Source organism: Sander lucioperca, chromosome 5 (genome assembly GCF_008315115.2).
Source record: "Sander lucioperca isolate FBNREF2018 chromosome 5, SLUC_FBN_1.2, whole genome shotgun sequence".
In the NCBI taxonomy this organism is placed as follows: domain Eukaryota; kingdom Metazoa; phylum Chordata; class Actinopteri; order Perciformes; family Percidae; genus Sander; species Sander lucioperca.
In genome coordinates this window covers 31,792,767-31,816,867 of record NC_050177.1, presented here as the reverse complement: position 1 = coordinate 31,816,867, position 24,101 = coordinate 31,792,767, and the positions used below count along the sequence as shown (strand labels likewise).

The following is a 24,101-nucleotide window of genomic DNA, read 5'->3' as shown; positions in this document are numbered from 1 at the left end:
GCACTTCCTGAGGACAATGAAGCAGGACGAGCTGGCTGACCGTCTGCAGAGCAGTAAGAGGATTTCTCTAAAGATTTAACTTGCAGGACTAATGTGACATTTACTAATGTCTCCAGAGATGGACCAAAATATGTTCCTGTTTTCTTTACAAAATTACTTAATGATCTTTTTTATTATGTATTCATTCAGGAAGTTCTGCTGGAGTTTGTAAACGTAAACTCAAGACTAACCTAAACAAGAAGTTCCAGTGTGTGTTTGAGGGGATTGCTAAAGCAGGAAACCCAACCCTTCTGAATCAGATGTTCACAGAGATCTACATCATGGAGGGAGGGACTGCAGAGGTCAATGATGAACATGAGGTCAGGCAAATTGAAACCGCATCCAGGAAACCAGACAGACCAGAAACAACAATCAGACGAGAAGACATCTTTAAAGCCCCACTTGGAAGAGAGGAACCAATCAGAACAGTGATGACTAAGGGAGTGGCTGGCATCGGGAAAACAGTCTTAACACAGAAGTTCACTCTGGACTGGGCTGAAGGCAAAGTTAACCAGGACATCCAGTTCACATTTCCATTCACTTTCAGAGAGCTGAACGTGCTGAAAGAGAAAAAGTACAGCTTGGTGGAACTTGTTGATCACTTCTTTAGTGAAACCAAAGAAGCAGGAATCTGCAGGTTTGAAGAGTTCCAGGTTGTGTTCATCTTTGACGGTCTGGATGAGTGTCGACTTCCTCTAGACTTCCACAACACTGAGGTCCTGACTGATGTTACAGAGTCTACCTCAGTGGGTGTGCTGCTGACAAACCTCATCAGGGGGAAACTGCTTCCCTCTGCTCGCCTCTGGGTAACTACACGACCTGCAGCAGCCAATCAGATCCCTCCTGAGTGTTTTGACATGGTGACAGAGGTCAGAGGGTTCACTGACCAACAGAAGGAGGAATACTTCAGTAATAGATACAGAGACAAGAAGCAGTCAAGCAGAATCATCTCCCACATCAAGACATCACGAAGCATCCACATCATGTGCCACATCCCAGTCTTCTGCTGGATCACTGCTACAGTTCTGGAGGACATGTTGAAGACCAGAGAGGGAGGAGAGCTGCCCAAGACCCTGACTGAGATGTACATCCACTTCCTGGTGGTTCACTCCAAACTGAAGAACATCAAATACGGTGGAGGAGCTGGGATCAATTCAAACTGGAATAAAGAGACGAAGAAGATGATTCGGTCTCTGGGGAAACTGGCTTTTGAGCAGCTGCAGAAAGGCAACTTGATCTTCTATGAATCAGACCTGACAGAGTGTGGCATCGATATCAGATCAGCCTCAGTGTACTCAGGAGTGTTCACACAGATCTTTAAAGAGGAGAGAGGACTGTACCAGGACAAGGTGTTCTGCTTCGTCCATCTAAGTGTTCAGGAGTTTCTGGCTGCTCTTCATGTTCATCTGACATTCATCAACTCTGGAGTCAACCTGCTGTCAGAAGAACAAACAACCTCCCGGCAGCCTAAAGTCTTCAGAGTCAAACCTAAAGTAAAATGTCTCCTTCAGAGTGCTGTGGACGAAGCCTTACAGAGTCCAAATGGACACCTGGACTTGTTCCTTCGCTTCCTCCTGGGTCTTTCACTGCAGACCAATCAGAATCTCCTACGAGGCCTGATGACACAGACAGGAAGTAGCTCAGAGATCAATCAGAAAACAGTCAAGTACATCAAGATGAAGATCAGTGAGGATCTGTCTGCAGAGAGAAGCATCAATCTGTTCCACTGTCTGAATGAACTGAATGATCGTTCTCTAGTGGAGGAGATCCAACAGTCCCTGCGATCAGGAAGACTCTCCACAGATAAACTATCTCCTGCTCAGTGGTCAGCTCTGGTCTTCATCTTACTGTCATCAGAAAAAGATCTGGACGTGTTTGACCTGAAGAAATACTCTGCATCAGAGGAGGCTCTTCTGAGGCTGCTGCCAGTGGTCAAAACCTCCAACAAAGCTCTGTAAGTGGGATTCATTCATCAATAAATACTCTGCTATCTTTCAACGGGAGTTAAATATAAATAACTTGTTTCCTTCCTGTTGTCTCTCCAGACTGAGTGGCTGTAACCTGTCAGAGAGAAGCTGTGAAGCTCTGTCCTCAGTTCTCACCTCCCAGTCCTCTAGTCTGAGAGAGCTGGACCTGAGTAACAACAACCTGCCAGATTCAGGAGTGAAGCTGATCTCTGATGGACTGAAGAGTCCACACTGCACACTGGAAAGACTCTCAGGTCAGATCAAGAACAATAATCTTTGAAAAAAACAGTATTGGAAAATACTTCGGAAACATTCAAAAAAATTTTAATGTTTCCAAAGTATTTCATTCTGATTCAGAATCACTTCATAAAGAATGAAATACGAACTGTGGCTGAGATCCACAAATAATTTATATTTTAATATTAGGTGACTTTAATTAATGGACGTTTGTTTATTTCTGATTATACAAGAAGTAGATCCGACCAGACAACCTGATTGGTCAGCTAGACATTTAGAACATACTCAAATTAGCATGACAGCACACCCTGTTGTGCCAATAATGAAGTTAAATCAAACCCTCTGGTGTAATATTGCTTAATTCAGTCACAATTAATTATCATGTTTCCAACTTGTTTAGAGTAGAGCAGCAGATATTTAAACATGCTGAGAAGGGATTTCATATACTGTATCACCAAAATTCCAGACTCAACATATAAACACAATCGTTGTTTGTCTTCTATAACATTACTCTAAACTTTAAGCCTTATTCAATTTAAACCGCCCTTCTCTTGTCAGGATTTAAAATTTAGCAATTCGGAAATCTTTTAATGTTTCAAAAGAATTTTGTTCTTATTCATAATATGTTGTAAAGCACAAAGTATGAAATGTGGCTATGGCTTTTTTTTTTTTTTAATCTTATGTGAATTTGAATACTGGATGTCTTTTTACTCCTCATTCAGTCACAATTAGTTATCATGTTTCTAACTTGTGTAGAAAATGGATTTTACATTCTCTATCACCAAAAGTCCAGACTTAACATTTAAACACAATCGTTATCTGTCTTCTTCATTACCGTCCCTTCAACAAAGCTCTGTAAGTGTGATTTATTCATCATTAAATACTCTACTATATTTCAACGGGAGTTAAATATAAATAACTTGTGTCCTTCCTGTTGTCTCTCCAGACTGAGTGGCTGCAACCTGTCAGAGAGAAGCTGTGAAGCTCTGTCCTCAGTTCTCAGCTACCAGTCCTCTAGTCTGAGTCAGCTGGACCTGAGTAACAACAAACTGCCAGATTCAGGAGTGAAGCTGATCTCTGTTGGACTGAAGAGTCCAAACTGCACACTGGAGACTCTCAGGTCAGATCAAGAACAATAATCTTTGAAAAAAACAGTATTGGAAAATACTTTGGAAACATTCAAAAAATGTGAATGTTTCCAAAGTATGTTATTCTGATTCAGAATCACTTCATAAAGAATGAAATATGAACTGTGGCTGAGATCCACAAATAATTTACATTTTAATATTAGGTGACTTTGATTAATGGACGTTTGTTTATTTCTGATTATATAAGAAGTAGATCCGACCAGACAACCTCATAGGTCAGCTAGACATTTAGAACATACTCAAATTAGCATGACAGCACACCCTGTCATGCCAATAATGATGTTAAATCAAACCCTCTGGTGTAATATTGCTTAATTCAGTCACAATTAATTATCATGTTTCCAACTTGTTTAGAGTAGAGCAGCAGATATTTAAAAATGCTGAGAAGGGATTTCATATACTGTATCACCAAAATTCCAGACTCAACATATAAACACAATCGTTGTTTGTCTTCTATAACATTTCTCTAAACTTTAAGCTTTATTCAATTTAAACCGCCCTTCTCTTGTCAGGATTTAAAATTTAGCAATTCGGAAATCTTTTAATGTTTCCAAAGAATTTTGTTCTTATTTATAATATGTTGCAAAGCACAAAGTATGAAATGTGGCTATGGCTTTTTTTTTAAATCTTATGTGAATTTGAATACTGGATGTCTTTTGACTCCTCATTCAGTCACAATTAGTTATCATGTTTCCAAGTTGTGTAGAAAATGGATTATACATTCTCTATCACCAAAATTCCAGACTTAACATTTAAACAAGATCGTTATCTGTCTTCTTCATTACCGTCCCTCCAACAAAGCTCTGTAAGTGTGATTTATTCAACATTAAATACTCTACTATATTTCAACAGGAGTTAAATATAAATAACTTGTGTCCTTCCTGTTGTCTCTCCAGACTGAGTGGCTGCAACCTGTCAGAGAGAAGCTGTGAAGCTCTGTCCTCAGTTCTCAGCTCCCAGTCCTCTAGTCTGAGAGAGCTGGACCTGAGTAACAACAAACTGCCAGATTCAGGAGTGAAGCTGATCTCTGTTGGACTGAAGAGTCCAAACTGCACACTGGAGACTCTCAGGTCAGATCAAGAACAATCTTTGAAAAAAACAGTATTGGAAAATACTTTGGAAACATCAAAAAATGGAAGTTTCAAAGTTTTTATTCTGATTCAGAATCACTTCATAATGAATGAAATATGAACTGTGGCTGAGATCCACAAATAATTTATATTTTAATATTAGGTCACTTTGATTAATGGACGTTTGTTTATTTCTGATTATATAAGAAGTACATCCGAACAGACAACCTAAGAGGTCAGCTAGATATTTAGAACATACTCAAATTAGCATGACAGCACACCCTGTCATGCCAATAATGATGTTAAATCAAACCCTCTGGTGTAATATTACTTAATTCAGTCACAATTAATTATCATGTTTCCAACTTGTTTAGAGTAGAGCAGCAGATATTTAAAACATGCTGAGAAGGGATTTCATATACTGTATCACCACAAATTCCAGACTCAACATATAAACACAATCGTTATGTGTCTTCTTCTATGACATTTCTCTAAACTTTAAGCTTTATTCAATTTAAACCGCCCTTCTCATGTCAGGATTTAAAATTTAGCAATTCGGAAATCTTTTAATGTTTCCAAAGAATTTTGTTCTTATTTATAATATGATGTAAAGCACAAAGTAAGAAATGTGGCTATGGCACTTTTTTTTTTTTTTTTTAATCTTATGTGAATTTGAATACTGGATGTCTTTTTACTCCTCATTCAGTCACAATTAGTAATTCTGTTTCCAAATTGTGTAGAAAATGGATTTTACATTCTCTATCACCAAAAGTCCAGACTTAACATTTAAACACAATCGTTATGTCTTCTTCATTACCGTCCCTCCAACAATGCTCTGTAAGTGTGATTTATTCAACATTAAATACTCTATCTTTCAACGGGAGTTAAATATAAATAACTTGTGTCCTTCCTGTTGTCTCTCCAGACTGAGTGGCTGCAACTTGTCAGAGAGAAGCTGTGAAGCTCTGTCCTCAGTTCTCAGCTCCCAGTCCTCTAGTCTGAGTCAGCTGGACCTGAGTAACAACGAACTGCAGGATTCAGGAGGGAAGATGATCTCTGTTGGACTGAAGAGTCCAAACTGCACACTGGAGACTCTCAGGTCAGATCAAGAACAATAATCTTTGAAAAAAAACAGTATTGAAAAATACTTCGGAAACATTCCAAAAATGTGAATGTTTCCAAATTATTTTATTCTGATTTAGAATCACTTCATGAAGAATGAAATTTGAACTGTGGCTGAGATCCTCAAATAATTTATATTTTAATATTATGTGACTTTGATTAATGGACATTTGTTTATTTCTGATTATACAAGATGTAGATCCCACCAGACAACCTGATTGGTCAGCTAGACATTTAGAAAATACTCAAATTAGCATGACAGCACACCTTGTCATGCCAATAATGACGTTAAATCAAACTGTCTCCTGTAATATTGCTTAATTCAGTCACGATTAATTATCACGTTTCCAAGTTGCTGAAAGTAGAGCAGCAGATATTTAAACATGCTGAGAAGGGATTTCATATGCTGTATCACCAAAAGTCCAGACTCAACATATAAACACAATCGTTATTTGTCTTCTTCTATGACATTACTCTAAACTTTAAGCTTTAGTCAATTTAAACCCCCCTTCACATGTCAGGATTTAAAATTTAGCAATTTAGAAATCTCTCCTCCTTATCACTCCTCATTCAGTCACAATTAGTTATCATGTTTCCAACTTGTTTAGAATAAGGATTTTACATTCTCTATCACCAAAAGTCCAGACTTAACATTTAAACACAATTGTTATCTGTCGTCTTCATATTTCAACAGGAGCTAAATATAAATAACTTGTGTCCTTCCTATTGTCTCTCCAGACTGAGTGGCTGTAACCTGTCAGAAAGAATCTGTGAAGCTCTGTCCTCAGTTCTCAGCTCCCAGTCCTCTAGTCTGAGAGAGCTGGACTTGAGTAACAACGATCTGCAGGATTCAGGAGGGAAGCTGATCTCTGATGGACTGAAGAGTCCACACTGCACACTGGAGACTCTCAGGTCAGGATTCATTAACCCATTCAACTGATGACCATTTAAAATCTGACTAACTTTAGTTGATAAAACAGCTGCTTTGTGTCTGCTGATACGATAAACTTGGTCAGTAGTTATTCATTATATCATTATTAATTCCTAGACTCAGAGTTACTTTCCATGAGGATTTTTCATTGTTTACTTTTGTTGTTAAATAGTTAAATAGAACAGATGATTTTAAAGGTGCATTCTAAATCTGACCCAAAATGTACCTGGACAACAAACAAACATAAAACTAACACATGGCTCCACGTGTTGACAGAGGGTTCCTGTGTGTTGTTCTGTGTGTTTGCAGTCTGTCAGGCTGTCTGATCTCAGAGGAAGGCTGTTCTTCTCTGGCCTCAGCTCTGAGGTCCAACCCCTCCCATCTGAGAGAGCTGGAACTGAACTACAATCATCCAGGCGACTCAGGAATGAAGCTGCTGTCAGCGGGACTGGAGGATCCAAACTGGAGACTGGACACTCTCAGGTACAAACACTGACTAGCTTAGCACAAATCAATGTGCTTTCTACGCTTTGAGAAGAGTGTGTGGATGAAGCATTACTATTTCAGCAGACTAGTTAGCTAGAGGTTTAAAATGTCAGTTGCCGGTACTGGGAGAGTACCGGTTCTCAGTTCAAAAACTCCCTCAAAACGCTCTTTCCTAGTCCCTGTGGTGCAAACACAATATATACATGTGTGTGTTAGAGTGATGTAATGTTCATGTTTCTCTACAGAGAAAGGTCCACTGTTGCACCAAATGCTCGCTCTTGGGGGAATTGTTGGGTCTCTGTAAATGATAGTGTGACAGTGGCGCTGGCAGCCGTAATACTGTAGGCACAGTGCGTACATTTTTTTTCTATGAGACACATCTATTGATAACAATGTGTAAATGTGCACATAGTCTATTCTGCTGTGTGCTATGTTATTTCACCCACAAGCCATCCACTATTAATCAGAATATTCAGTGTTAGGACTCGATCTGTAGGTCAGAGGTGGGCCGTCAGGTCCAGCAAGGCCTTCTCTGCTGGCCAAGAGATTGTCAGAATCAGAAAATTATATTTTTTATAAATGAAGGCCTAAAATAAAGAAAATATGTATTTTCAATATTGTTTACGCTGCAAGTTCATTTACATTTTTAAATTTTTTAGTGAAATGTTTTTACTAGCTATTACTGCTTGCTTTATGTGTTAAAGATCTGAGCAGTGTCAGTGACCGATGTGCCTTTGTGTGTGCGTGGTGACGTGTGTGTTAAGCCCCCGCTGCTTGGCTCGAATTTGTGGCGAGGCCTGTTGATCACTGATTGTGTCATATGTCTTTTGGATTTCTTTGTGGTCACCGTATGAGTAAAAATAACCCAGACGCGTAACTATCGGTAAGCAGGGTATGTGGTGCTTAAGGGCCCGGACCAATCAGGGCCCGCGTGACTGGAAGATATTGATTGACAGCCGGAACCCCCTATCACATTTTCATTATTCGCGACAATCCCAGCAGTCCCACGTGCACTCTGACAGCCAGTGACCAAGCGGGAGTGAGAACGGGTAAAATTAATTTCCTTGTTTTTGATATGAAAACGAGACCGTAGACGAGAGACCTGTGTGACTCGAACATCTCACATTTACCAACAAGACGTACAGCGAAGGACCGTCCAAAACATTTCAGACCGTCCTGCCAACCTGTTTACATTTTAACATCAATGTACGCTGTAACAATTTTTCACTATAAAGTCGCTGAAAGCTGCTGCTGTTTCAATCCTGTCGGCTCTTTGCAGCGGGCGGGGCTGCTTCGTTCCCCCCGCGACTGATGCGCGCGCACACACACACACACACACACACACACACACACACAATCACACACGGTGGATGCAGGAAAAACCACAGATGAGACGTACACAATGACCTAAATTGAGGACAGCCACCCTCATTATTGTAAGTGCAATGATAAGTTAAAGTCCAATAAGTACTTTATCAAACCGTATGAATGTGTGGGCCAGGCCAGGAGGAAATTAACTAACAATGTAAAGATCAACAAGCCACTGACAGTGACAGATATGTTCATATTTGATTCATTCAATAAATTATTATTTTTTGTCTTAAATCCACCAGCCATTTTCATATTATACCAAAATTTGGTAAGGTCTAGGAAATCTCAGCCCAGAGTAATTAATTAATAGTAATAATTATTCTTCCCAAAACAAGTTTCCTTTTTATTTTTAAAGAACTATACAAAAGAAATCGCAACTTTATTTTGCAATTTTCACTGTTTCTCGCAACTTCATTGTAACAAACAAACAAACAAAAGACATCGCAACTTTTATAAAAGCTCAGGTGAAATCAGGCATTTTGGGCCGCAACAATCTCAAAAAAGGCCGCAAAGTCCTAGAGGGACTGCCCTTGTGTGTTTTTTCATGTGTTATGGTGTGCATTCACCAGTGTTTTTTTGTTGTTGTGGTGTGCGTAGGCTACTCCTGATTTTGTCATCTCATCTCTTATATGCTGTGTTTCTATGATCCTATCCTGTCCTATTCATGGTAGCCTACTCGTGGACATTGCGCCGTCATCACGTGCTGTAGTAGGGGGCCGCCTTGATAATCCTGTTTAAGGACCCGGTGTTGGCTCGTTACGCCACTGATATGACCGGTTGTTGTGGGTTTGTTTTGGTTTCTTTGGTAATTCTATTCATTTTGACTATATGTGATGCAGCATCCTGTCATACTGCGTGAAAGTGATGCTTCAGTCAGCGTGTGTTCATGTCTCTGCTGTAGTGTATTAGGTGTCTCTAGGTGTTGAGCCTTGTGTTAAATCACGTTATTCCACACGGTAATGTCCTAGTGTCATGGTGAGGTTATTCAAAGGTGATTTGATGCTGTAGGATAGTACTGAAGGCCCAGGTGTAAAATACACTATACAAAATCGCTGTCACTGAACCCACGGATCTAGCATGTTGTTTGTATCATATGTGTTTACATGGACATGAATACTCCAGTTATGAGGATTATCCTGTGATGTTTAGGCTACATGGCACACAGAGAAATCAGGTTATTCACATCTCTGTACATGCTCACTATCAGCTCTCTCTCTCTCTCTCTCTCTCTCTGTCTCTCTGTCTCTGTCTCTGTCTCTCTCTCTGTCTCTCTCTCTGTCTCTCTCTCTGTCTCTGTCTCTCTCTCTCTGTCTGTCTCTCTCTCTGTCTCTCTCTCTCTCATGTGAAGATAATGTAACAATATGAACAAAACTGATGGATATCAGCAACAACATGAAAACAAGAATATTACAGTTGTGTGTGTGTGTGTGTGTGTGTGTGTGTGGGGGGGGGGGGCGTTGTCACTCACTGTTCCTCAAAGTGTGGCAGGTAAAGACATATTCTGCTGCTAGACTGCAGGGTGGTATTTTAGGAAGGAGGTTTACGCTGAGGTTTAACCCTGAACTCTGAGTTGATTTACCCTGAGATGGAAACTCTAAGTTTTCGGTTCCAGAACAGCTGATATGAGTTGGTTCAGTCAACTCAGAGTAGGGTTACGTGCGTGCACCACCACAATAAAAAAGCAGCATGAATGGAACCATGGTACTACGATTCACCATGGTAACAACCACAAACAAACGGGTCGGCGGAAATACTCATGCGCACAAACAGCGAGTTAAAAAAAAAAAGCAACACAGCGGCTGCTGCAAAAGAGAGAGAATTTGCGTGGGAGAAAATTGCTGCTAGAGTAAATGTGTATATTCCAATATATTGTATATCATATTTAATCATAAGGATAGCCTAATATTACTGGTGAAATGGTATTGAACCTATAATCTATTTCATTTAGGTGCAATCCTGCGGACGAAAAAGTCTTAGGCCTACTAATCCCATTCTGAATTATAATCCATAATCTTTTATGTCAAAGGGTTTACATCATTCACCTGCAATCCTGTAGAACTCCTTTTAAAAACGTTTAAAACACGTTTCAGAGCGAGTCACTCTTCACTCTTCTGACGGCGCTTTGCTACAGTGGCTTTACTACAATGCTCCGCATCACCAATGATGTCAAGACAAATGCCGTTTGCAAAAAAACGTAATGCGACACAAATAATCTGCTGGGATGTAAAAGCGTAGATGGGTGAAGTTAGTGATATGAGGAAGGATAAGGTTATGTAGACTAGGCTACATAACTGATCGACTGGGAAGAAAAACGATACCGCTCAAATAGGAAGTTATCTTAAAATTAAACTGTCGGGGCTCAATATCATCTCCCGACGTATGTTTAACTCTGTGAAGTAAAGCAGCTTCTTCATCAATGGGATTGTAGACAAAAGGAAATGCCTGTTTTGAGAAATAAAATGTTTTATAGTCTGCCTAACACGGTTAATAACATATGCTGAGACATATTTTTTTTATTTATGCCGATAACAAACTGCGCTAAAATGCACCTGATACAGACTGAAAGAATGAATGAGGAAATGAGAGAGGGCTGAGTCAGAGGGAGGAGACTGAGAGAAACTTGAGGTTTCTTGAAGAAAACCTGCTCCCGACCAGGTTAGGTTTACAGGCTCAGTTACCATAGTAACTGATTCTGAGGTGAAGTTACCATAGTAACTGACTCTGAAGTTACCTCTCTTTCTGAAACAGAAAACCCAGAGTTTCCCTCATCTCAGGGTTAACAAACTCAGAGTTTTCACTAAACCTGCTTTCTGAAATACCACCCAGCTCTCGTCATGTTGGTTATTTGGTCAAATGTCAGGTGTTTGTGTTTGAATTTGGGGAAATATTTAGTTGGGACTGGCTGCAGTTCTTTGCATTCTGTCAGGAAGTGCAGCTCTGTCTCGACTTTGTCTCTCTTGCACAGCTGGCAGAAGCGCTCCTCTTTGGGGAGCCATGATTGTTTGTAGCGGCCTGTCTCGATGGCCAGGTTGTGCTCACTGAGTCTGTACTTGGTCAACGTAGTTCTTAGTTTGATATCAGTAACTGTGGTCAGGTAGTCTGCCACACTGTACTCTCTCTTTAGGGACAGATAGCACTGCATTTTGCTTTGTGCTTTTGTTTGTGTGTTCCAGTTGGTGATGTAGTTTAGTTTCTGTTGTGTTATAATTTGGTTCACTCTGATTGGTTGGTTCCCAGACTGGTCCTGAGGCAGAACAGGGTCAGGAAGTGAACTGAGCATCAGGACCAGCTGAGTGAGGGGACTCTTCTCTTTGTTCAGCTCTTGGTATTGCCGGGCTTTCTGCTGATAGGAGTGGGGGTCACTGTTTTTTAGATGTAGCCAATATTTGATTGCACGTTTTTGAATTTTGATGAATAATGGGAATTGGCCTAACTCAGCTCTGCAGGCGTTGTTGGTGGTTTTTCTGTGTACCTGTAAGATGCTTTTACAGAACTCTAGATGCAGGATTTCAACTGGGTTTTTGTCCAAATGGGCCGAATTATGGTAGGAAATAGGACCCCACACCTCACTACCATAGAGGAGGATTGGTTCTATTACAGATTATAATAATTTGAGCCAGATTCTAATCGGGTTTTTAATGTAGATTTGACTTTTTATTGCATAAAATGTCTCTAGGATGGTGGCCAGCTGGTTAATATAGATGATGAATAGAGTGGGACTCAAACAGCAGCCCTGTCTCACTCCACGCTTCTGACAGAAGAATCTTGTTCTTTTGTTGCCAATTTTAATACTGCACTTATTGTTAGTGTACATTGATTTAATGATGTCATATGTTTTACCCCCTACACCAGATTCAATAACTTTGTAGAATAGACCACTGTGCCAAATCGAGTCGAATGCCTTTTTGAAATCTATGAAACATGCAAAGATTTTGTTATTGTTTTGGTGAACATGTTTGTCTATCAGGGTGTGTAGGGTGTAAATATGATCTGAAGTTCGGTGTTTTGGTACAAATCCAAGTTGACTTTTACTCACGACATTGTGTTTGTGTTCTCCAGATTTGTATATTGGTGTGATGAGACCACGATTCCAGATGTCAGGGAAGTAACCTACACTCAGAATCAAATTAAAGAGTTTCAGAACGGTCGAATTGTGGGCTGGTGTATTTCAGCATCTCGTTCATGATGCTATCGAGCCCACTGGCTTGTTGGGTTTTAGTGCCCGGAGTTTGTCTCTTAGTTCCTATTCATTAGGTCAGGTCATTAGTACCTGTGTGGATAATAATGTGGCTAGGCTGACCCAGGATGGGCTCAGTGAGCAGCTGGAGGGCATTGTCAGTCCTGGGACATTGGAATTTGGTGACTTTTTGTCCGGGGAAAAGCTGGTCCTCATTCACAAATTTCCCATTAGAATCTATGAGGACAATAATCTCAGCATCACTGGTTTTCTTTTGCTCTCCAGATGTTTTAGGCTTGTTGGTAGTGGCCTCTGTATGTGGGTTGGTGGGGGAGGGGGTGGGCATTACTGCAGGTTGTTGTGATGGTCTGGTGTTAGTTAGGGTGGAGGTGGATGGCTGTGGTTCAGGTTGAGGGGGGCTGTTGATGGTGATGGAGGGTTGTGGTTGGTGTTGGCAGGCTCTCAGACTGTGGAGCTGCTCCTGGAGGCTGAGGATGGTTTGCTCTCTCAGGTGCAGCTCCTCTCTTATGCAGTGAGCTCTCTGTCCATGGCTCACCTGCCAGAGCTTTGATGGTATTGAAGTCCTTTAGGACAGAGCTGAAACTGGCCTCATTGCCTTGAAACATGATGGTCCCATTGTGGTAGACATTGACAGTGAGAGGTGGGATGTCCTCGTCTTCATCTTCGATGAATCTGTCTCCTACTGCATATGTCTCTCTGCTTTTGATGGTCATAGTGGGCACAGATAGCTTTATGCCACGCATCAGTACTGTCCGTGTACAGTAGTAGGCTACTAATTCCTCCTGTGTGGCATATGTCTGCAGTCAAAGCCTCTGGGTTTTCTCTGAGTTTTTTGTGTTTGTAAGCTTTCTTGGCCTGTTTCTGTTCCTAACTGACGCTCTGCTGCTCCCTCTGCAGCTACTTAGCACGCTATGTTAAGTTAGCACAGGCTAGCCTTGGTTTCTAGCTGTTGTGTTAGCAGAGTTAGCTGTGGTGTTAGCAGAGTTAGCTGTGGTGTTAGCAGAGCTAGCTGTTGTGTTAGCATAAATGGCTGTTGTATTAGCAGAGTTGGCTTTTGTGTTAGAGTAGTTAGCTATGGTGTTAGCAAAGTTAGCTGTTGTGTTAGCTGTTTTGTTAACGGAGTTAGCTGTCGTGTTAGCAGAGTTAGCTGTTGTGTTAGAGGAGTTAGATATAGTGTTACCAGAGTTAGCTGTTGTGTTAGAGGAGTTAGCTGTTGTGTTAGCATAATTAGCTGTTTTGTTACCAGAGATAGCTGTTTTGTTATCAGAGTTAGCTGTTGTGTTAGAGGAGTTAGCTGTTGTGTTAGAGGAGTTAGCTGTTGTGTTAGCGGAGTTAGCTGTTGTGTTAGCAGAGTTTGCTGTTGTGTTAGCAGAGTTAGCTGTTGTGTTAGCAGAGTTAGCTGTTGTGTTAGCAGAGTTAGCTGTTGTGTTAGCAGAGTTAGATATAGTGTTAGCAGAGTTAAATATGGTGTTAGCAGAGTTAGCTGTTGTGTTAGCATAATTGGCAGTTGTGTTAGAGTAGTTAGCTGTCGTGTTAGCAGAGTTAGCTGTCGTGTTAGCAGAGTTAGCTGTCGTGTTAGCAGAGTTAGCTGTTGTGTTAGAGTAGTTAGCTTAGGTGTTAGAGTAGTTAGATTAGGTGTTAGAGGAGTTAGATTAGGTGTTGGCTGAGTTAAGTGTTGTGTTAGCCGAGTTAGCTGTTTTGTTAGCAGAGTTAGCTGTTGTGTTTGCAGAGTTATCTGTAGTGTTAGCAGAGTTAGATATAGTGTTAGCAGAGTTAAATATGGTGTTAGCAGAGTTAGCTGTTGTGTTAGCATAATTGGCTGTTGTGTTAGAGTAGTTACCTGTGGTGTTACCAGAGTTAGCTGTTGTGTTAGCCGAGGTAGCTGTTTTGTTAACAGAGTTAGCTGTCGTGTTAGCAGAGTTAGCTGTTGTGTTAGCAGAGTTAGCTGTTGTGTGAGAGGAGATAGCTTAGGTGTTAGCAGAGTTAAGTGTTGTGTTAGCCGAGTTAGATATAGTGTTAGCAGAGTTAGATATGGTGTTAGCAGAGTTAGCTGTTGTGTTAGAGGAGTTGGCTGTTGTGTTAGCATAATTAGCTATTTTGTTAGCAGAGTTAGCTGTTGTGTTAGCATAATTAGCTGTTGTGTTAGAGGAGTTAGCTTAGGTGTTAGCCGAGTTAGATATAGTGTTAGCAGAGTTACATATGGGGTTAGCCGAGTTAGCTGTTTTGTTAACGGAGTTAGCTGTCGTGTTAGCATAATTAGCTGTCGTGTTACCAGAGTTAGCTGTCGTGTTAGCAGAGTTAGCTGCTGTGTTAGCATAATTAGCTGTGTTGTTAGCAGAGTTGGCTGTTGTGTTAGAGGAGTTAGCTTAGGTGTTAGTAGAGTTAAGTGTTGTGTTAGCCGAGTTAGCTGTTGTGTCAGCATAATTAGCTGTTGTGTTAGCAGAGTTAGCTGTTGTGTTAGCAGAGTTAGCTGTTGTGTTAGCAGAGTTAGCTGTCGGTGTTGTAATTTGTAGACGTCCCTAAGCACTCGTCTTACTGCCGGTAGCAGCAGAGAGCAGAAGCCAGCAGGCAAGTCTTATTTAAATAAACTCCTGGTGTACTTACAAACTTTCCAATCCATCATTTTATGAGTACATAACCTATTTGTACTACTGTAGAAGTTTCTGTCTCTGTCTCTCTCTCCCTCTTTCTCTTTCTCTGTCTCTCTCTCTCTTTCTCTCTCTCTCTCTCTCTCTCTCTCTCTCTCTTTCTCTCTCTCTCTCTCTCTCTCTCTCTGTCTCTCTCTCTGTCTGTCTCTCTCCCTCTCTGCCTGTCTCTCTCTCTCTCTCTCTGTCTCTCTCTCTCTCTCTCTCTCTCTCTCTCTCTCTCTCTCTCTCTCTCTTTCTCTTATGATTGGACTCTTTAAAGGAAATTAAACTGATTCCATATTGTAATTGGTTGACAGCCCAAATATGAATATAAATGAGTAAATTCCAGCCCTACATGTGATGAGGATGAAGCTGTGTGTGTGAGAGTGATGTAATGCCCCCCCCCCCTCCTCCTTTCAGGGTGGAGCCTGCTGGAGTCAGATATTTGACACCAGGTCTGAGGAAATGTAAGTCTGTTTTTAATTTCATTCATCAAACTGTGACATCACTCATCCAACCCTCTGATGTCATCATCTACGTGCTGATTGGTTAATAACTGCAGCTGTGTTGTGTCTCCTTCTCTCCGTCAGATTCCTGTGAACTCACACTGGACACAAACACAGTGAACAGAAAACTCAAACTGTCTGACAACAACAGGAAGGTGACATTAGTGAAGGAGGATCAGCCATATCCTGATCATCCAGAGAGGTTTGACTGCTGGTATCAGCTGCTGTGTAGAGATGGTCTGACTGGTCGCTGTTACTGGGAGGTTGAGAGGAGAGGAGAGGTTGATATATCAGTGAGTTACAGAGGAATCAGCAGGAGAGGAGTCAGTAGAGACTGTAGATTTGGATGTAATGATCAGTCCTGGAGTCTGATCTGCTCTGATGATGATTACTCTGTCTGTCACAATAACATCACAACATCCATCTCCTCCTCCTCTGTCTCTAACAGAGTAGCAGTGTATGTGGACTGTCCTGCTGGCTCTCTGTCCTTCTACTCAGTCTCCTCTGACTCACTGATCCTCCTCCACACCTTCAACACCACATTCACTCAGACTCTCTATCCTGGGTTCTTGTTCAGGTCTCCTGGTTCCTCAGTGTCTCTGAGTCCTCTGGAGGACGGAGAGTCTCCTCCTGTCAGAGAACCAGACAGTTGAGAGAGAGAGAAGAAGAAGAGAGAAGAAGAAGAGAGAGGCAGGCAGACAGACAGTTGTGTGTAACATCAACTCTAACTCTAGTTGAACTTCTTTTGTGAATTTCTGGTAAATTCAAAGTGATTGAGATGAAGTGAACCTAATTTAGGATTAAGATGTGTAGAAATGATGACTGATGTAGACTACAGCTGAGAGGATGTAATAGTTGTAAGTTGATGAATGATATATTTAAATATGTGATATATAAATGTTCTTTTGTTGTCTTTATTGGAAGCTGTGGATGTTTAAAGGTTGAACTCTGATGAAATCAACATCTGAAATCAGTTTAAAGAGATTTGTGTCCATCTGGTGGAGAGACTCAGCAGCACAGAGGGGGAGGTGCATGATGGGAAATGGAGGATCCAACAGTCTCACCAGTTTCTCATGCTTCGTTTGTCTTTCTTCTGTTGAAGTTTTGGGCGTTTTGGTTCCTGTTTTGTGACGTTACTGTTGCTGTCTACAAGTTGTGGTTGTTTCTGAATCTTTTTAAACTTGTAGTCCCCTTTCTCAACGTTGCTGTGTCTTCTTTAACGGCGGTGTTCCCGTGTCTCTGTTGTCGACGTGGAAGATAGACGTCCATGTCGGTGACGACCTGATCAAACAGCTGAAGTTGATTTCCTTTCTCCGGCCGTCAGAAAACGAACTGTCGTCTCCCTGCCCAGCGTAGAGTCCCACGAAGAAGGAAATGTAACCCTCGTTCAAATAAAAGAAGTTCTCTGCTTCCTACATGGAGTCTAACTCTCCCGTATTTAATCATTGGGACACATTTAAAGCTGTCCAAACTAAACATATCGAAAATAAAGTTGTATACCACGGTCTGGGTGAATACTGGCTTCTGATTGGCTGCAGGGTGTCCATAAAAAGTGTTGTAGGACACCTAGTAAAGGAGTTGTGGTGAAACTGACTGTTGGGCTTTGAAACTGGACGACGGCTGTTTGAGTCTAAATCTGACCACTGTATGATAGAGAAAGGTGAGGATGCTTCAGTTCTACGGCCACAGGTTACGTTGGAGGAGGAAGGAGGGGGGGGGTATTCTGAAGATCTCCACCCTGGATGCTGCAGCCATTTCTGCCAAATAAGGGCAGGATTTCCTGAGGAGGGATAACGAGGATCTGCACACACAAGAATAAAAAATAAACCTGTTACACTCTTTCCAAGACTCCTTTTTATTTTTATATTCTATATTGTTTTCACACTTCACTGGGAAATTGCTGCAAATACAATATCTTATCAGCAAGGTGAGAGGGCATGAGATGGGAGGCTCCAGGCTGCAGCCAGAGAATGAATGGATTTTTAGTTTGTCTATACTGCCGTGCTAAGACAAAAGACTAACTCCATTTGGGTTGGAAATGAGTTATTGTCATTTTTGGAACATTAAATATCTGCTTTATATTGTGGACAAATATCTGGAGTCAATTTTATTGTTTTGGTGAGAACATTGTGTGTTGTCTTTACCGTAACTTCAAAAGCCGTAGAGAAGAAGAGGCAGAATATACACACACACACACACACACACACACACACACACACACACACACACACACACACACACACACACACACACCAAACCATCCTCTGCTGGAGCATCTATGGGTGTATTATAAGACCAAAACATACCAACGTGGCTACTTAATATGCACGTGAATGACGCAATCTTTATGTTCGCGTCTTCATTCTTGCAATGAATCTAAATTAGTGCCTCATATCCAAACTAAAGAACATACTTTATATGCATTAAAACATCCAAACACTCTCATTCTTAATTCTGACGTCTGTCAGAGAGAGCGTGTGAATCAATCATGGGACTGCCTGTGTGGTACTAGTATGAGTATGAAATACAGAAAACAACTTATTGATCTATCATTTTCATACATTGTTATGCATAAGAAATGCATAAAAGTTGTGATAATTCAGCTCTGTTTAGTTCCGTTGTTGAGACGGCAGTAAGACGAGTGCTTAGGGTCCGTCTACTAACTACAACACCCAAAAGAGATACAACACAAATATTTTCTAAAGTAGGCATATGCTTATTTTCTAGAAGTCAGTGCTGTAGTACAACTAGCAGGAGACAAGTTATAATTGAGGTAAGTTTGGAGACACTACCTTATTTAATCATTAAATTAATAAATATTTTTCAACTCTTTTCAGTGTTGTAGTTTGTAGACGGTCCCTAAGCACTCCTTGCAGTATCAACACTGGAACTAAACAGAGCTGGATTAGCACCACTTTGATGCAATTCTTTCACATCTCCTGCAGTCAGATTCCCTGTGTTCACTCAGAAGGAATCCCTTCACATGGGGAGGCTCTTGGAATGACATGTTGAACATGTTAAGAGGCTAAAAGCACGTTAAAAACCTGCCCTGTTTCAGCCTCCTGGGTGCTAACGCTAGCAGGAGGATAACACGGTGTAGGCAGCTTCTTTTGTTGAAGTTTGTCTTCCTTCTTTCTACTGTTGATGATAAAAAAGTTAAAACCATGCTTAATGTTATCAAAAAAACAATGTCTTTTTGGTTTAAATGTACATAATGTTCCCTGCATCTAGATCTAATCAAATAACTACCTTAATCAACATTGGACTGGCTCACACCTTCTCAAGCTTCTAGAAGAATCATCAGGTCTTGTCTGACATTTAGCATACTGGAGAAAGTGTCATGGTTAGCGAGGATGGTGGACCCAAATGCAGAGAGCAGGCGAAGGAGTAATGAGCACGAGGATTTATTAAATACAAAAAGGAGCAAACCAAAGGCGGTCCAAAAATGGAGCAGGCAGAAACAACTGAACAGGCTACGACGTACTGACAGGAACAGAAACCAGACACAAAACAATGATCCAACGAGAGACAAGGGAAAACAGAGAGGCTAAATACACAAGGTAACGAGGGAACGAGAGGCAGGTGACACAACAGGTGGAACAAATCAAAAAAGGCGGGAAACAAACAAAGACAGGAAGAAAGCTAGACAAGACAAGGGAGACAAGACAGACTACAAAATAAAACAGGAAACAAGCACAATACAGAACAGAAACCGACTACAAAAATAATACACACCACAAAATACCAAAACCCTGACAGTACCCCCCCACAAGGGACAGATCCCAGATGGCCCAAAAACAGAACAAAAAGACAACCCAGGGAGGGCGGAGGGGGACCGGAGGAGGGCCAAACAGGTCAGCAAACAAGTCAAGTGGGGCCAGGGAATGGAGAGACCACTCGGGACAGGGAATAGGAAGGCCCCGGGACAGGGACAGAGAGGCCTCGGCAACAGGGAACAGAGAGGCCTCGGCAACAAGGAGCAGAGAGTCACTGGCAACAGGGGGCAGAGAGGCCTCGGCAACAGGGGGCAGAGAGGCCTCGGCAACAGGGGACTGGGAGCAGAATCGAAGGCAGAAACCTTCAGGCGGCCTGCGACGAAGGCAGAACCCTTCTGGCCACCGGCGACGAAGGCAGAATCTCTCTGGTGGCCGTACAGGATGTCGAGGGCACCGAGATGACTGGCGGCGAAGGCGAAGCCTCTCTGAAGGACGGCGACGAAGGCGAAACCCCTCTGGAGGGCGACAGCGAAAGCAGAATCCTTCTGGAGGCCGTCTGCGAGGGCGAATTCCTTCTGAAGACCGGCAGCGAAGGCGAATCCCCTCTGGTGGCCAGACAGGCTCAGCAGATGAAGGGGCAGCTGGGCTGGAGACAGGCGACGGGTCAGCTGGGCTGGAGACAGGCGACGGGTCAGCTAGGTCAGTGTCTGCCAACAAGGTAACAGGATCAGTAACAGACAACAAGACAACAGGGTCAGGAGTCGGCAACTCCGCCGACAGGGTAACTGGAGCATTAGTCGGCCGGACCACCGACAAAACACGGGGAGCAGGAGTCGGCCGAACCGCCGACAACACACGGGGAGCAGGAGTTGGCCTGCCCGCCGAGAGGACACGAGGGGCAGGAGTCGGCCTGACCGCCGACAGGACACGAGGGGCAGGAGTCGGCCTGACCGCCGACAGGACACGAGGGGCAGGAGTCGGCCTGACCGCCGACAGGACACGAGGGGCAGGAGTCGGCCTGACCGCCACAGGCAAAGTCTCATGGGGGCAGAACAAAGGCAAAGTCACTAGGGAGGTCTCTGGGACTCCAGAGACCAACAAAGTCTCAGGGGCAGTCTCTTGGACGCCGGAGACCGGCAAGGCCTCTGGCTTGCCCGTAGACGTGGACTCTGGGAGAGCTGTCGACATGGACTCTGGGAGAGTGGTCATCGAAGACTCTGGACGACTGGAAGACTCTAGCAGAGCGGTCATCGAAGACTCTGGACGACTGGAAGACTCTAGCAGAGCGGTCATCGAAGAGTCTGGACGACTGGAAGACTCTAGCAGAGCGGTCATCGGAGACTCTGGACGACTGGAAGACTCTAGCAGAGCGGTCATCGGAGACTCTGGACGACTGGAGGACTCTAGCAGAGCGGTCATCAAAGACTCTAGACGACTGGAAGACTCTAGCAGAGTGGTCATCGTAGATTCTTGAAGAGCGGTCATCGACGACTCTTGAAGACTGCACGTCAGCGGCGGTTCTGGAAGGCCGCGCAGTGCTGGGAAACTGGGCAGCTTGGGGACACTAGGAAACTCGGAAACATTAGGAAACTCGGGAACTCTAGCAAACTCGGGAACACTAGGAAACTCGGGAACACTAGGAAGGCTGCTAGCAAGCCTGGGATCTGGGAGAGTGCTAACTAGCCTGGACTCAGGAGGGCTGCTAGCTAGCTTGGGCTTAAGGGGGCTGCTAGCCAGCCGGGGCTCAAGAAGGCTGCTAGCTAGCCTGGATTCAGAAGAGCTGCTAACTAGCCTGGGCTCAGGAAGGCTACTAGCTAGCCGGGGCTCAGAGAGGCTGCTAGCTAGCCTGAATTTAGGGGGCCTGCTAGCTAGCCTGGGCTCAGGAAGGCTACTAGCTAGCCGGGACTCAAGAAAGTTGCTAGCTAGCCTGGATTCAGGGGGTTTGCTAGCTAGCCTGGATTTAGGAAGGTTGCTAGCTAGCCGGGGCTCAGGGAGGTTGCTAGCTAGCCTTGTTTCAGGGGGGTTGCTAGCTAGCCTGAATTTAGGGGGCCTGCTAGCTAGCCGGGGCTCAAGAAGGCTGCTAGCTAGCCTGGATTCAGAAGAGCTGCTAACTAGCCTGGGCTCAGGAAGGTTGCTAGCTAGCTAGAATTCAGGGGGTTTGCTAGCTCGCAGGGAATCAGGGGAGTTACTAGCTAGCTGTGGCTCAGGGAGGTTGCTAGCTAGCCGGGGCTCAGGAAAGTTGCTAGCTAGACGGGGCTCAGGAAAGTTGCTAGCTAGCCGGGGCTCAGGAAAGTTGCTAGCTAGCCTGGAGTCAGGAGAGCTGCTAGCTAGCCTGGAGTCAGGAGAGCTGCTAGCTAGCCTGGAGTCAGGAGAGCTGCTAGCTAGCAGGGAATGAGGGGAGTTGCTAGCTAGCTGTGGCTCAGGGAAGTTGCTAGCTAGCCGGGGTTCAGGGAAGTTGCTAGCTAGCCTGGAGTCAGGAGAGCTGCTAGCTAGCAGGGATAGAGGGGAGTTGCTAGCTAGCTGTGGCTCAGGGAAGTTGCTTGTTAGCCGGGGTTCAGGGAAGTAGCTAGCTAGCCTGGAGTCAGGAAAGCTGCACGCCAGCTCGGAGTCAGGAGAGCTGCACGCCAGCTCGGAGTCAGGAGAGCTGCCCGTCAGCCCGGAGTCAGGAGAGCTGCCCGTCAGCCCGGAGTCAGGAGAGCTGCCCGTCAGCCCGGAGTCAGGAGAGCTGCCCGTCAGCTCGGAGTCAGGAGAGCTGCACGTCCGCCCGGGATCAGGAGAGCTGCACGTCCGCCCGGGATCAGGAGAGCTGCACGTCAACCCGGGATCAGGAGAGCTGCACGCCAGCCCGGGAACAGAAGGGTTGCACGTCAGCTCGGGAACAGAAGGGTTGCACGTCAGTTCAGCCTCAGAAACACCGGTCAGCTCAGGCTCAGAAACACCGGTCAGCTCAGGCTCAGGTACACAGGTCAGCTCAGGCTCAGGTACACAGGTCAGCTCAGGCTCAGGTACACAGGTCAGCTCAGGCTCAGGTACACAGGTCAGCTTACGCTCAGGTACACAGGTTAACTCAGGCTCAGGACAAAAAACAGGCATGGAGACGGGGAGGCGAAACTCCCGTGCTGTGGCCTGCCAACGCACCTCCATAAGGTGCCTAGCGAAGGCGGGGTCCTCTTCATGAAGGGAGCGGTAAAACTCGATCAACAGTTCTCCATCCGAGTCCAGTGGGTGAATAACTGGTTTGAATTCTGCTGGGTCCATAGTTGGTTGGATCATTCTGTCATGGTTAGCGAGGATGGTGGACCCAAATGCAGAGAGCAGGCGAAGGAGTAATGAGCACGAGGATTTATTAAATACAAAAAGGAGCAAACCAAAGGCGGTCCAAAAATGGAGCAGGCAGAAACAACTGAACAGGCTACGACGTACTGACAGGAACAGAAACCAGACACAAAACAATGATCCAACGAGAGACAAGGGAAAACAGAGAGGCTAAATACACAAGGTAACGAGGGAACGAGAGGCAGGTGACACAACAGGTGGAACAAATCAAAAAAGGCGGGAAACAAACAAAGACAGGAAGAAAGCTAGACAAGACAAGGGAGACAAGACAGACTACAAAATAAAACAGGAAACAAGCACAATACAGAACAGAAACCGACTACAAAAATAATACACACCACAAAATACCAAAACCCTGACAGAAAGACTCATTGTCCCCACAGGAAAGGTAACTTTGGTCTTCTGCCTTTTGGGGAACCCCTCCCTGCTGGGCCAGACTGATTAGAACAAAGGAAAGGCCTATCTCTGTAAAGTTGAATAGAATTGACACTACCTTGATAAATGACCCTAGTCTTGACCTGGAGTAACCTGACAACTCAGAGGGGAGACCTGATGGTGAGAGAACATCTGACCAATAAGGAGAGATGCCATTTGAGGAAACAGCCTCAACATCTTTAGGATAAAGGGGTGATCCTGAGAAAGATTCAGGACTCCAGACTGGGATCTCACCAGGAAGCATGTCTGTATGTCCGCTGCTTGCAGTGTATTGTGTTGTCATGTCACATGGCTGTTTTGATGTGACTCCATCAGGGAGAAACGTAGATCAGTCCACTGTCAGCTGCAGTGGAACATTTGCTTTTTGACTTGTCATTGTCATCATGTTGTTCATTAAACCTTTTGCTGAACTTTCAACTGGAACCAAGCCTTTCTCCTTCGTCCTCAGGAATCAAACCATCACGTCCTCTTTTCATTTCTTAACACTACCCACCTTTTACAAGTTTTTACGTTTTTTTAAGTTGTTGTTGCCTTTTTTCATCAGCATTTAAATGCTTTTTAGTTCCATGGCTGTTGTTTGGTAGATATATCGCTGGCCAGGGGGGACTTGGCTTAAAAACACAATTCAAATGGGGAACATATTTGAAAAAGCTTGAAAACCCTGCATTAAAACATGTTTATTCCTCTAAATTTATTGTTTTAATTTGAATGTATTTATCTTATACAATAACCTCATTTGTTTAATTAATTTCAATTTCAAGACTTTATTTTTTACATGATCTATCCCTTTATTTAATAATTTTTCTATTAATTATTCTGTTCATTTTCTTACCCTGTAATCGAATAATTTAAAGAAATTGGATTTAACGTAGTAGTAAAAGAATATTATTTCTCTATAAATTTGGTTTTGGG

General features: G+C 43.4%; 3 protein-coding genes and 1 long non-coding RNA gene across 5 annotated transcripts in view; 3 read left to right on the top strand and 1 right to left on the bottom strand.

Annotated features, from left to right (window-relative positions):
• Window positions 1–24,101, top strand: part of LOC116054954 (NACHT, LRR and PYD domains-containing protein 12-like) — a 752,812-nt gene that overhangs the window by 91,326 nt on the left and 637,385 nt on the right. The gene's annotated exons all lie outside the window — the stretch shown is intronic.
• LOC116038066 (NACHT, LRR and PYD domains-containing protein 3-like) overlaps window positions 1–24,101 on the top strand; it is a 1,733,742-nt gene that overhangs the window by 1,101,972 nt on the left and 607,669 nt on the right. The window lies entirely within an intron of this gene.
• The window catches only part of LOC116034665 (NACHT, LRR and PYD domains-containing protein 12-like), a 575,637-nt gene that overhangs the window by 474,131 nt on the left and 77,405 nt on the right, over window positions 1–24,101 (top strand). The gene's annotated exons all lie outside the window — the stretch shown is intronic.
• Window positions 877–23,117, bottom strand: LOC118495160. Of its 2 annotated transcripts, none has more exons than XR_004897485.1 (3): window positions 23,103–23,117; window positions 12,098–12,104; window positions 877–1,182 (listed from the first exon to the last, which is right to left on the bottom strand). It is a non-coding gene; the product is annotated as an uncharacterized LOC118495160 (long non-coding RNA). The 2 variants fall into 2 exon arrangements; XR_004897486.1 differs by lacking the exons at window positions 12,098–12,104; window positions 23,103–23,117 and adding exons at window positions 18,747–18,751; window positions 19,448–19,459.